Source organism: Tupaia chinensis, unplaced genomic scaffold (genome assembly GCF_000334495.1).
Source record: "Tupaia chinensis unplaced genomic scaffold, TupChi_1.0 Scaffold000420_1, whole genome shotgun sequence".
Taxonomy (NCBI): domain Eukaryota; kingdom Metazoa; phylum Chordata; class Mammalia; order Scandentia; family Tupaiidae; genus Tupaia; species Tupaia belangeri.
The window spans coordinates 995,152-1,007,208 of record NW_006159925.1 but is presented as its reverse complement, the minus strand read 5'-3'; the positions used below and the strand labels follow the sequence as shown (position 1 = coordinate 1,007,208).

At 39.3% G+C, this 12,057-nt stretch overlaps 1 long non-coding RNA gene across 1 annotated transcript; it reads right to left on the bottom strand.

Moving 5' to 3' along the window:
• Window positions 1-2,373: 2,373 nt before the first annotated feature.
• Window positions 2,374-6,029, bottom strand: LOC102471293 (uncharacterized). The gene is made up of 3 exons (XR_335447.1): window positions 5,960-6,029; window positions 4,170-4,303; window positions 2,374-2,616 (listed from the first exon to the last, which is right to left on the bottom strand). It is a non-coding gene; the product is annotated as an uncharacterized LOC102471293 (long non-coding RNA).
• Window positions 6,030-12,057: the final 6,028 nt, after the last annotated feature.

Sequence of the window (12,057 nt, the reverse complement as noted above, 5' to 3'; positions counted from 1 at the left end):
TATTGAATGTTTATTTGATATCAAGTGTTTATAAGTTTTTCACCAATAACAATGTTATTGCTTTTTAATAATTTTTTATACCATCTTAAAAAAAAGGTACCAGAAAACATGATACCCAATAAGTTATTGGTTTTTGCTATAAAATTTTAAGCAAAATGAAGTATCAACTTCTTATCAATATTTTATGAAATATGAAATAGACTTATTAATAAACCACTTCAGGCCCTTTACTAGTCAGCAATCATTCAATAATAAGTATGTTTTCTTCCACTGAAGATTAATAACAGGAACAACTGCATAAACAGCTATGATAATAGACAATGTAAAGTTACTGGGTATGAACAATACACTATGGGAGAAGGGGATAGGTGATGGTACAAATAATTATTATTAATTCCAAACCAAATAACAAAGATGAGAATGTTTCCTTTATTATTTATTTTCCCATTTGTTTCAAGAACTTTTCCTTTGCATCCACAACTTGGCTAACCAGTATAAAATGTCTAGCTTTCTACTTCTCTCAGCTTTCGACATACCTTCTTACATAAGGTTAATTATTTTAAGCTTTTGATATAAACTAAGAGATGTGTCACTCCTCCTTTGAATTGAATACCGAAAGGCCATGGTCGGGTCTAATGTAAACGTTGTAACTCAGGGAATAGGGAGGTCTGAGAGAGGGAGAGAGAGGGAAATGGTTGCTTAATATAACAGTCAGAAGACATAAAATGGTTAGTAGTAAGATGGCCTTCTAATATGGCCTCAGTCTACAGCACTCCGAAATAATGAAAGTCCCATCAGAGGTCATTGAGCACAAATAATCATAACAGATATAATAAGCATGAAATAGCTTCAAATATTGTAATACTTACCAAAATGTGATACGAGACACAAAATGAGCACACATTTTTGGAAAAATGGTGCAAATAAATTTGCGTGACCCAGGGTTGCCACAAACCTTCAATTGGTGAAAAGTGTGGTGCAATACAGGAGGTGCAGTAAATGGAGGTGCCCGTGCTTCTCTTCCCCCCGACATCACAATGCACTCAAAGGTACGTTACGAATATGAACTATCATTACAGCATTAGCAAGCTGTAATGATATACAGTGATAAAGCATATAAATAAACTTTTAAATAATTATTTTATTTAGCTTTTTATTTATTATTTATTTTAATTTGACTAGAGAGGGACAGAGAGAGAAAGAAAGAGAAAGTGAGAAAGCAAGCTGTCGGGTCTGGGACTCAAACCGTGGTCGAGTGGGAGTTCAGTGCCCTTAACCACCATGCCACCTGTCAGCCCCATAAATAAATAAATAAATAAATAAATAAATAAAAATAAAGGTAAACAGAGAGACAAACAATTAAATATTATATACCTAACCATAAAGTCGTTTACAGGTTTCAAGATATGCTATCTTGAAAAAGTTACATAAATATTAAAGAAGAGTGGAAAAATATCAAACAGTGTAAAAAATGAAGACATATCAAGAAAATAAAGAATATAAACTATGTCATTGATATCTACCAAATATTCTTTGTGATTTTTATTTCAGTCAAGAAAGTTTTCTAGGGACCAACAGTTAGCGTAATGGCTATGTCGCTGGACTCCCACGTAGTCGATTGCGGTTCGTGTCCCGGACCCAGGGACTTAAAACTCACGCCGGGCGTGTGTGCGTGTGTGCGCAAGATCCTGAGAGGAGAATGGAAGAGAAGGGATTGCAGCATGGCCATCCCCCCTGCGGGGTGATTTCTCACTTTCCGTCTCTCTGTCTGTCTGTCCGGCGAGTGCACGTGCCCTATAGCAAAAACCTCTCAAAGTTTTCTAATATTTAATAAAGATAATAAGCAAAATTAGAGGGTAATAGATAAATGCTTAGTAGCATCTAAAATTATATTTGCTAAAGCTTTTTTTGTTCCATCACTGCATTTATAAAGGCATTTATAAAATCTGCAATGAGTTTTCTATATATATAATCAGGTCATTGAGAAAGGAAGAAATCAAGGGTAAAAAAACAAGGTGACCAAAAAGATGGAAAATTACCTGTTGATGAAAATGTGTATGGTAATTTCTTTGACTGTATTCATATACAGTGTCTTCATGCTGGGAAAATTCATTTTCAATGTTGTGAAGATATATAGTGACTGAATGTAAGGAAAAAAAAGTAAAAAAGAAAAGAATAAAACAGAAAAATCTGCATGGGTGATTAAACTGAAGTTATGAGAAAAAACATTTAATAATCTCTTTGTAATATTGTTGAAGTTAAGACCCTGGTTTATTTTTTCAGGGTACTTCACTACCATTTCCATAGAATGTCTGTTACTCCTCTATAATAAACAGTGTGATTTAAAAGCAAGATGGAAGCTTTATAGGGTTGGGTATTAGTGTTTTATTATTTTACTATCAGAGCTCATATAGGAAAAGACAAATGCTGCACATTTACATGACATTTTAAAATTTTTGTAAGTCCCGCTTCATTTTAGTGTCGGGCTAACTTTGTAGATGAACCACCTTCGGTACTACAAGGAATGTGTTCTCTGGATTTGCATCTTGCCTTCATTATACCGCGTATTACAATCAAGTACATCTGGATATGCCAGAGTGTCAAAACCACCATGAACTGAAAAATAAAATGTTATTGGAATATGTTACTTTTTTTTTAAGTGACAAAAAAAAAAATCCAAAGTGATGTGTTCCCATCGGGGATCCGTGTCCTAGAGTTCCGTCCCCGACCAGGCTGTGACCCACTGCTGTACTCTCAGGATATCTGCCGGAGCTCTGCTACATCCAGGCAGCGAGAAGGGAGCAAGAAGGGCAAAAACGGTGCCATCCTAGATGCCTTCTGGGAGTCTTTTTGAACCTCTTTCTCACTGCATTGGTCCGACCTGTCTGTGGGATGAATAGCACAACAGTAAAATGAGCTGACCACATTGCTTTCCTAACAAAGAAAGAGCTCTATTGACAAGCAAAAAGGGAAAATGGAGATTGGGTTGGTAACTCACAGTCTACCAATTACCCTCAAGGTGTTTTTCTTTCCTTCCCTCTCTACCCTTCTTTCTTCTCTCTGCATTTCTTTCTTTCATAAAAGAGAGATGGGGGATCAACAGGTGGCATAGTGGTTAAGGCGCTGGACTCCCACATGGCCAACTGTGGTTCGAGTCCAGGATCTGGTAGCTTGAAAAGCATACCAGTCACTTGTGTATGCATGCCCAAAATCACAAGAGGAGAATGGAGGAGAAGGGACTGCGGTGTGGCCATCCACCCTAGAAGGTGTTTTCTGACTCTCCCTCTCACTGTGTTTCTCTGGTGAATGTACATGCCCTATGGAAAAAAGTCAAAAGAAAAAGAAGAAGAAAAAGAAGAGAAGAAGAAGAGGAGAGAGTCAGGTACCATCAGCAGGGTCTCCCACACTGTTCCACCCCCCAGTGTTTTCAGCCAGTCAGGATCAGGGCACACACACACATACAGGTCATCCCAGGAACTGAACTCCAATCTTCCTTATGCCTGCAGCATCACAGAGCCATGCACAACCCCTGTGCCACTGTGCTTGGTCCAAGGTGACTTTGAATTGAAAACTTTAAGCAGAAATAGATCCTATATTACACATAGTGGAACTGATGTTCGTTCCAGAAAGCCTACAGTGACAAAATCAGTTGTAGGTATGAAAGACCACAGTTATCTGGTCATTCTAAGGGAGTACAAAGAGATCAAACAGGGCCAGATATCCAACGCAGAGACTTTAAGCTGTGATTAAGAAATCTGTGTTTAAATACAATTATAAATGACAATGTCAGGATTATCTGCCCTCTCAATATTTACTGTTTAGGTTATTCCAAACTCCTCCCCTATATGCTCTGAGTCCTGGTAATGAAGTCTTGTCCATAGACTATGACAAGCTAGTTGAAGTATTTTCCACCATAATGTTTATGGTGAAAGAAGCACCAGCCTTTCTCCTGCTGTATAGAGCCCCTGATGTTGAGGCCTTGAAGACGACCAAGACGCATCATCCTAAGTATCGGATCCCAGAAAGTTTCACTAGCATTGCAGAGGGCCAGGCCCTTTACATTGCAAGGAATCAGTCTTGGACAAATTGATCTTTATTTTTCAGTCCAGATCCCTGGTCCCTACATGTGACTTGTAAGTATTATATATCAAACCTTCAGTAAACTGTACCTTTTCTGCCCATGCGGACCGTGAGGCAGATTACTGACACTGTCATGGAAACACAGCAAAAGTGCAGAAATCTCCAGGATGTTGATTTCCATCATTTCCTGTATAAGGGAGCCTGGTACTGATTTACGAGCACTCTGAAATAAGATTGAATACATTTTGAACATTTTATCTGAATCTTCAAATGACTTCATGATTTCAAAGGTAGTCAACTAGGAAGCCCCTAGAGACCACCTACACCAATGACACTTTCATTTTTCTAAACACATTAAGAAGGGGAATTGGGGTCGGCAGGTGGCGTGGTGGTTAAGGGCGCTGGACTTCCACATGGCAGACGGTGGGTCGAGTCCTGTACCTGGCAGCTTGCTTTCTCACTTTCTCTCTCTCTCTCTCTCTGTCACTCTCTGGTCAAATTAAAACAAATAAATTTAAATAAAACAATAATTTAAAGGAAAAAAGAAAGGGAATACACTTTTGAGATTCTTTCTATTTTCCTTTGGTGGTTGATCTATGACCTCTTCTGCTATTCTTTCTGTTTTTATTGTTAAGACTTCGGTAGGATGGGTAAAGTCCTTCAATTGTGATAAGGAAGATTACGCTTCTGTTCTTTGGACACACAACTTTATAAGAAAATAGACTATCTCCCCTCAAAAGGTTCTGCTCTCTCTTTGGTTACACTTTGCAAAAGTGTCAGTAAAAACCAAGGATACTTCCTCCCTATGAGCTCTTCTGGATTGTTGGCAGCTTAAAGTATGTGGTCAGAGAAGCACCAGTTCTTTCTCCTGAGTGTCAGTGTACCCACCCTGGTTGCTGACTAAGCAGGCTCTCCCAAACATGACCACTGGGAACACACTTTTCAACTGCAGCTTTGTCTTTATGGTAGGGTGAGCTACAGGCAGGCCTGGTCACTTAGAAGTTCCTGGATGCACCAGCGCTATCCCTTGGCCTAAGCAAATATTATAGTGATGGAGTCCAAATTTTGCAGTAGGCCAATAGTTGCAGTTGACTCTACAAAACCTTTTTGTTTTTTCTGAGAGGTTTTTGCTATGGGGCACGTGTGCTCACCAGACAGAGAGAGAGAGACAGAGAGACAGAAAGCGAGAAATCACCCCCCAGGGGGGATGGTCACGCTGTAATCCCTTCTCCTCCGTTCTCCTCTCAGGATCTTGGGCACGCACGCACATGTGCCCGGCGTGAGTTTTAAGCCACCGGGTCCGGGATGTGAACCATGTTCGACTACGTGGGAGTCCGGCGACATAGCCATTATGCTAACTGCTGGTCCCTCTACAAAATCATTTTAAGAACTGAACTTAAGGGGTCAGCAGGTGGCATAGTAGTGAAGGCACTGGGCTTCCATATAGCAGACAGGGGGCCGAGTCCCAGACCTGGAGGCTTGAAACGTCATACCAGACATGTGTGCATGTGTGTCCAAAATCCTGAGAGGAGAAGAGAGAAGGAACTGTGGCGTGGCCATCCCCATTGCGTGGTGATTTCTTACTTGCTCTCCCTCTATCTCTCCGGTGAACACACACACCTTACAGTCAAAATATCTCTCTTAAAAACAAACAATAAAACAAAGCAAAAGAAAAAAACAGAAAAATTATACTTAATTCAATTCCACCAAACTTATAGAATACCAGTTTCCTTTCTAAGATGACAGTTTTAGTTGAGTTAGCATTTATCTTTCTTTAGGCAGGTAACTTATAGTCTTGATAGGTGGTTAATTCCCTAGTATGTTGATTTCCTCAACTGCATGCAATGATTAAATAAAATAATACACACAGGGAACTTACATGGTATACTTGAAAATATGCTAATAGCAGGGCTGGCGGCTGGCATGGTGGTTAAGGTGGCTGGACTCCTACATGGCTGATTGCCATTTGAGTCCCAGACCCGGTGGTTTGCTTTCTCACTTTCCTTCTCCTTCTCTGGTCAACTTCAAAAAAATAACATAATGACAATGAATAAAATTAAATAAAAATAATTATTTAAAAATTATGTTAATTGCTATGATATATAATTAAATATATTATTACTTATTGAAATATATACAATGTACATATCTATTCATAGATTAGCTTCATCAGACAATGGAAGAAACTACAACTTAGAGGATGTGTTTGAGAAGACAGCAGGTGGTGTGGTAGTTAAGGTGCTGGACTCCCACATGGCTAATCACAGTTCAAGTCTCAGATCTGGCTTGGAAAATCACACCAGGTGCATGTGCATGTGTGCTCAAAATCCCAGGAGGAGAATGGACAAAGGCTTGTGGCATCCCTCCCGGAGGGTAGTTTTTCACGTTCCCTTTAACTGAATGTCTCTCTCTCTCTCCCTGGTGAGCACATGCATCCTAAGGCAAAAACAAACAAACAAATACATAAATTGTACAAGGTCACACAAAAGTTGATGGTAATGTGTGTAATAAATGTCCAATTTTCTTTTTTTTGGAGAGGTTTTCACTATAGGGCACGTGCGCTCCCCAGACAGACAGAGAGAGACAGAGAGATAGAAAGCGAGAAATCACCCCCCAGGGGGAATGGCCACGCCACAATCCCTTCTCCTCCACTCTCCTCTCGGGATCTTGGGCATGCACGCATGCGCTGGCTTGAGTTTTAAGTCACCGGGTCCGGGACGCAAACCACGGTCAACTACGTGGGAATCCAGCGACATAGCCATTATGCTAACTGCTGGTTCCCAATGTCCAATTTTCTAAACTCCAAAATAGTTTCTTTTTACTATCTGGATGCAAAACATATTTCCAGTTATATTAAAAAGTAAGAAATATAATGGGAACACAAAGAATTTTAATTTAACTAGTAACTTAATTTTTTTCTTTATATTTTGCAATTTATAATATAAATAAATAATTGAAAATTATTTAAAATTGTATTAAATTTAAAGACCCTTACCTTAAACTTGGAATATAGTAAAATTGAAAAATTGTCTCTGAAGATACAAGAAATATCTCAATTGAGTTATGGGTCTGAAAAATGTGGCTTTGAATGTTAATATCAACAAAAAGAAAACAGAACATTATCTTCCTAAAGCAATGTTTACTTTGTATTTATATATTTATTTAGACTTTTGCTGTAGCCTGCAACCACTTGCTGAAGAAAGAGAGAGGAAAAGTGAGAAGTCACTCCCCAGGAGGGATGGCCACACCGAAGCACCTCCATTCTCCTCCAGGATTTTGGGCACTCACACCCTACTGAGTTTCAAGTCACCAGGTCTGGCACTCAAACTGACAAGGCGGGGGATCCAGTGCCTTAACTGCAATGCGTTCTGGTACCCAGTGTTTACTGTTCATTTGTTAATGAACTAAATGGCATAGAAGCCATTAATCTTTACTTTTTATTGTGTAGGCAAGGATATTGTAGTAGATAATATTTCTTCCATAAAAAAATTATTTTTTAAATTAGGAGTAATTATTTTTACCTGATTATATTTGAGGAAAGTTGGAAAATAAAGTACAGGAGAAAACAACAGTACCGGATAAGAATTAGATACCCAGGGTCTGAAATTAATGCTGCTCAAGTAAAAGTCCAGGTTCCATAATGACTAAGAATAGGGCGCGCTAAAATGCTTTTGTCATTATCCTATGAGCATAATGTTTCTCTTTTAGGTCTATTTAAAAAGTGTTTGTTTTCATAAGAGAGAAGCAGGAACCTAAGACGGACTTGTCATGCTTTGACCACCCCTCCACTGTCTTCTGGCCGGCTAGGATCATGGTGGAGTGCATGCACGTGAGCCTGGCATGTTTTAATGTGACCTGGGTCAGAACCATGGGCTTCCTGGTGACTCCAGTACTGCAGAGCCTCACCCTACAGCCTGTGGCACTACAGCCAGGCCAGCTTACTGTCTCTGTATGTAAATATGGCAAATTAAGAATGTGCACATGTAGGAGTGACAGTTTAATTGGAATAAAGCAATCAAAAGAAAGGTTATAAAAAATTGATATAGTCTGTTTTTCCAGAAAAAAAATGTTTGCTGACGTTATAAAATGTTTTTGTTTTGGGTTGTTCTGTTTTGATTTAATTGATTTTATTTACAGCTTTTTTTTTCTTTTTTACATTTCAAAGCATCACACAATTCCATTTTGTCATTTTCTGACCTGCAAGCAGATACCTTAAACAGATAGGTTTTTTAAAAATTATCAAATTAAAGGGACCAGAATATGGTGTAATGGTTATATCATTGGACTTCTTTCTACATATGCAACCATGGTTTGACTCCCTGGTCTGGCAGCTTAAACTTATGCCAGATTTGTGTGTGCATCTGTGTCCAAGATCCCAAGAGGAGATGGAAGAGAAAGGATTGCAGCATGGCTATCCATCCAGAGGGTGAATTCTTGCTTTCTGTCGGTCTTTTTCAATCTTTCCGGTAATCATACATTGCCTATAGTCAAGATCTCTCTTAAAAATATATATATATATATTACATAATCGAAATGCAACAATTACACATATAACAATCAATTCACAAAGTGTAATTTACTAGGACATATCCTAAGAATTCAGGAACAGCCAGGCAGGACAAATCTGACCAAATTGAGCAATCAACTATTTACATATCCAAGCCAAACCTATTTAAACTCCCAAACCAGAATCTTGAAAGTATTTCTTAAAGCGCATTGCAAAAGAGTGATGACTCAAACCAATCCATCTTGACAGTTTTAATCTCAAACACTGGGTTATTTCCCCAGTTTGTAATTTAATAGCAAGTTGTTCAGTTTATCAAACAACTAAGAATCAAACTTTTATACTGTTATGACCAGAGAAAGACTAAGTGTTCATTAATTTAAAAACAAAGTCATTAAATATCCACATTATTCTCCCACATTAATAGCCCATACTTCAATCCCACATATCCAACCTGTGACCCATAGTGACAAACTCTATTGTGTGTTCGTGTGTGTATGCACGCCCGTGTGTATACATATACACAATATTAAGTACAAATGTCAATTAACAGTCCCTGAAAAAAAACCCATTTTGGTTGAGACCATGGTCTTAGATTTTGAAACTGAAAAATAATGCTAAACTCTCACTTCCTTAAGATAAAACTCGATTGCATGTTCAGGTTAAACTTTTGGGGATTGTTTTGTTCATAATATTTATTTATCTACTTATCTTCCATTAGAGATGGAGAGAGAAAAAGAGAGAGGTGCCTATCAGAGGACCTTAGCCTCAGTCAGCCAGGATCACAAACCACCTGCCCCAGGGTGCACAATAGGACCTGGAACAAAACCAAAGACTTCCCTGAATGGCCTTGGTCCCGTAGAATGCTGTACCACCACTGTGTCACTGCAGTCCACCTGCTTATTTATGCATTTCTTATGTATTTATCTCTTGCATGAGAGAGCTACAGAGAGACTCACCTCCAAAGAGGTGCTTTGGTTGGAATCCGCACCGGGCCACAGCCAGCCAGGATCATCGGCATGTACACCTATCTGTAACCTCCCCACTGGGAAATCAAACCCTGGTTTTATTACCTGACGGAAACTCTCGCTATTACATTAACAAGGATGGCTTTAAAAAATAAAAGAGAAGAACCAATAGATGGTATATGGTTACATTGCTGGACTCCCACGAAGTTGACTGCAATTTGAGTCCTGGCCCTGCTGTTTGAAACTCACGCTGGGCTGTGTGCGAGCGTGCCCAAGATCCTGAGAGGAGAATGGTGGATCAGGGGTTGTGGCATGGCCATTGGCGTGGTCATCCCGTCAGGGGGATAATTTCTTGCTTTTTGTCTATCTCTTTCTGTCTCTCCAGTGAGCACATGTGCCCTATAGCAAGAATTTCTAAAATCAAAATAAAATTGAAAGGCGTTGAGATTGTTGTTTGTCCAATACTGTAGATCATAAAAAAACTTGTTCTCTTGGTGCCACCAAAAAAATGTTTAATAAAATGTTACATTATTCTGAATTATCTTACTTTATATCTGCTTTCTCTTTTTCTCAAGTTTTGTTAATTGCTCATGCTTAGATATACACAAACTACATACAGACATTTTATTATTTTGAAGTTAAATTTCAGATTCACAAACATTCAATAGTTATTATGATGAGGACTAGCATTAGATATGTTAGAATCCTGCCTTGTGTCATTTACTGATGCAGAAAATTATACCAAATTTCTCCAAGTTCTCTTCAACATTACTAGGTCGGGTCTTCTACGAGCTTTGAGAACATAACTCAAATAGAGAGAGAAGCAATGTTAGTAGAGTCTAGTTGCACTATGATCCCCTTTCTCCAGCCCTAAGGCTCCTGAGCACCTGCCCACCTACCGGGCAGGTCGATGTGAAGATCTAAACCATGACTGGCATGCGGTTTCCAGCCTTTCAGGTCACTTCGTTACTACTGCTCCACAGCAACTGGGCTGCTTACCTATTCATGATTAGTGGAAATTTAGGTTATTTTCTATCTTTGTTCACTTGAAATGATGTAGCCAAAATGCCATGAACAGAGAGGCTTAACAACAGAGATTTGTTTCTCACAGTCCTGGAGGCCAGGAACTACAAGATCAGGCAGATTTGGTACCTGGTGAGAGCCTGCTGGGCAGTCTTCTTTTTGATAACCTCACGTGGCAGAAGGGGTAAGGGGGTCTCTCTAGGTTCTCTTTTGTAAGGGCTATGGCCCTCATGACCTTTCAAAAGGGCTCCTTATGACCTAATCACCTCCCAAATGTCCCATGTGAAGCCCTCACTATGGGGATTAGAACGTCACCATATACATTGGCGGGAGACAAACATTCAGTCAATCGCATATTCATTTGGGGCCATTATAAATGGTGAAGTTGTGAATATTTGTGTAGAAGTCTTTGTGTGATCACACATCTTGTTTCTCCTAGATAAATATCCATGAATGTAATTACTGGTTTACCTGTGGCTCCATATTTAACTTTATAACAATCTATCAAAATGTTATCCCAAGTATTTGTAGCAAGTAATATGCATCAGAAATGTGTGTTTGGGATGGGGGGGCGGCAGATGGTATCACTGGGCTCCCACATGGCCAACCGGAGTTTGAGTCCCTGACCCAATGGCTTAAAAATGGCACCAGACACGTGTGCGTGTGTGCCTAAGGTCCTGGGAGGAGAATGAAGGAGAAAGGATTGTGGCATGGCCATCTCCCCTGGCGTATGTTTTCTCACTCTCCTTCTCACTGTCTCTGTCTCTTTCTCTCTGGCAAGTGCACATGCCCTAAGACAGAAAACTTCTTAAAACAAAAAAAGAAGAGCGTTTTTTTCAGCCGGTTGACATGAGGCCAGCAATGGACTAATCGTATGCTCCAGCAATCCCTTTCTTTGGTATATACCCAGGAGTAATCTCTGTTCACACAGGCAACTTGATCATTAATATCTATGTTCATTAAAGCCAAAACATGGAGATAATTAAAGGATTGTGGCATGGCCATCTCCCCTGGGGTATGTTTTCTCACTCTCCTTCTCACTGTCTCTGTCTCTCTCTCTCTGGCAAGTGCACATGCCCTAAGACAGAAAACTTCTTAAAACAAAAAAAGAAGAGTATTTTTTTCAGCCAGTTGACATGAGGCCAGCAATGGATTAATTGTATGCTCCAGCAATCCCTTTCTTTGGTGTAGACCCAAGAGTAATCTGTTCACACAGGCAACTTGATCATTAATATCTATGTTCATTAAAGCCAAAACATGGAGATAATTCAAATGTCCATCAAATCATTAATGGATTAACAAAATATTGGCTCTCTCTATAACATCATTCATAAAACCAGTGAGGTACAGATGCATGGATGAATATTGGAAATATTATGCTAAATAAAAGAAGCCACATGTATTATTCCATCTTTACAAAATGTTTAGTGTCAGTAAATCTATAGAGACAGAAAGATGATTATTGGTTTCCAGGGACCGGAA